The following is a 2500-nucleotide window of genomic DNA, read 5'->3' on the forward strand; positions in this document are numbered from 1 at the left end:
AGTAGAACTAGGAATGGAGGAGGAATGGGGATGGTTCAAGGAGGGAGTCGTTAAGTGTGCAAAGATGGTGTGTGGAACAAGAAGGACAGGGGGAAATAGAAGAAAGGGTAGTGAATTGTGGGATGAGAAAACAAAGAATGTTGTAGAAGAAAAGAAGCGAGCTTTCACAGATTGGTTACAGAATAGGACGAGGTACAAAGAAAAGAGCAGAGAAGTCAAGCACAAGGTAAAGGAGGCAAAGAGGAGAGCAGATGTGAAGTGGGGTAAGAGTATGACAGAAAATTTTGAAAGTAATAAAAAGATGTTTTGGAAAGAAATTAAGAGAGGAAGAGGAGGCGAATGAAGTAGAGAAGAAAAGGTAAAAGATACAGATGGAGAGATGATAATTGAAGAGAAGGCAGTAAGGGGAAGATGGGCAGAGTATTTTAGGGAGCTGCTAAATGTGAAGGAGGATAGGAAGGAAAAGATAGTTGCAGTGGGAAATGCTAAGAAAATGACCATGATGAGTGAGGAAAAGGGAGGAGAAATAAAGAAGGATGAAGTGAAGGAAGTTGTTAAGATGATGAGAGTAAGTAAGGCACCTGATCTGGATGGATGCCATGCAGAATGTCTATAAAAAGGAGGTACAGTGATGAGGGACTGGCTGGTGAGGTTATTTAATGTTTGTTGGAGAGAGGGTAGAGTGCCGGAGGACTGGAGGAGTGCCTGTATAGTTCCATTTTACAAAGGGAGAGGGGACAAATGTGAGTGTAGTAGTTTCAGAGGGATTAGCTTCTTAAGTTTAGTTGGAAAAGCTGATGGGAGGATCTTAATTGAGAGAATTAGGAGAGGAACAGAGGGAGTAATTGGTGAGGAACAGTGTGGATTTAGGACAGGTAAGGGTTGCATAGATCAGATCTTTGTGGTAAGACAGATATGTGAGAAAGCTATAGGAAAAGGTAAGGATGTTTTTTGGGCTTTTATGGATCTGGAAAAGACTTATGACAGGGTAAACAGGAAGGCACTGTGGGAGGTATTGCAGATATACGGGATAGGAGGAAGCTTCTAGAAGACTGTGAAAAGTTTTTACGAGAGTAGTAGAGCATGTGTCAGGATTAGAAATGGAGAGAGTGAGTGGTTCGAGGTAAAAGTGGGACTTCGTCAGGGATGTGTTATGTCGCCCTGGCTATTCAACTTATATATGGATGGGGTGGTGCGAGAGGTAAATGCAAGGGTGGTGGGTCAGGGATTGGAGATGGTTAAAGAAAATGGAGAAAAGTGGGAGGTGAGCCAGCTGTTGTTTGCTGACGACACTGCGCTTGTAGCAGGGTATAAGAGGGATTGAGGAAGTTGGTGACAGAGTTTGGGAGAGTGTGTGAAAGAAGAAAATTGAAGATAAATGTGGGTAAAAGTAAGGTGATGAGATGTACAAGGGGTAAAAGTGGCAGCAGGCTGGAAGTGAGCATTAAGAGAGAGCGATTGCTAGAAGTGGATAGTTTTAGATGCTTTGGTGGTAATGTGGCAGGAAAGGGTGGAGTGGAGGTGGAGGTAGAATGTAAATTGAGAGAAGCGAGTAAGTGCCTTGGGGAATTAAAGAGTGTAATGAGGAACAGACATTTGGGAATGGAGGCTAAGAGGAGATTGTATGAAGGAGTGTATGAAGGATTGTATGAAGCCAACAGTAAGAGAGTAAGAGAGAAGGAGTTTGAATGTATTTGAGATGAAATGTCTGAGAACTATGATGGGGGTTACTAGGCTAGATAGAGTGAGAAATGAGGAGGTGAGGAGGAGAACAGGGGTGGTAAGGTAGTTGGGAGGTAGGGTGGATGAAAGAGTATTGGGATGGTTTGGACACATGGAAAGGATGGGTGAAGAAAGACTAGTAAAAAAAAAAGGTATGGAAGGCAGATGTAGGGGAGTGAACATGAGAGGGCAACCTAGTATGAGATGGATGGATGCGGTGAAAGGGGCTTTGGGGAAGAGGGGAATATCTGCTGAGGAAGGACGGGGAGAGGACTGAAGACAGTGGTGAATGGAGAATGGTTGTATATAGATGATGTTGTGATGGATGAGGTGGAATGGGCGGGGGATAGGGGGTGAGGTAGTATGTGTGAGGAAAACACGAAACATAAAACAATATAAAATTTAAAGTAGAATGGGAAATAGATAATAAATTACCTTGCTTAGACATTTTAGTAAACAGAAATCCGGAGATTTTGTAGTTCACAGTATACAGAAAGCCCACAATACATGGATTTACCTATATTTCTTCAGTCACCATTCAGTCACTTAGATTATGCAGCCTACAATATTTATATTCTGAAATAATATGTATACGAAAACAAATATCAAGATTAGGGTACCCAGACAGGTTTTTACAAAAAAGCTCTTAGCAAGGCTAACATCAGCCTTTATAAATAAACTTCCCCTTCTACTAAGAAACACAATTGGGATAACAAATGCATAAATTTACATTTCAACAACTCCACAAACAAAATTTCACAACTATTACCGAAAGATA

Source organism: Oratosquilla oratoria, chromosome 40 (assembly GCF_046742065.1).
Source record: "Oratosquilla oratoria isolate Oo_2021 chromosome 40, ASM4674206v1, whole genome shotgun sequence".
Taxonomy (NCBI): domain Eukaryota; kingdom Metazoa; phylum Arthropoda; class Malacostraca; order Stomatopoda; family Squillidae; genus Oratosquilla; species Oratosquilla oratoria.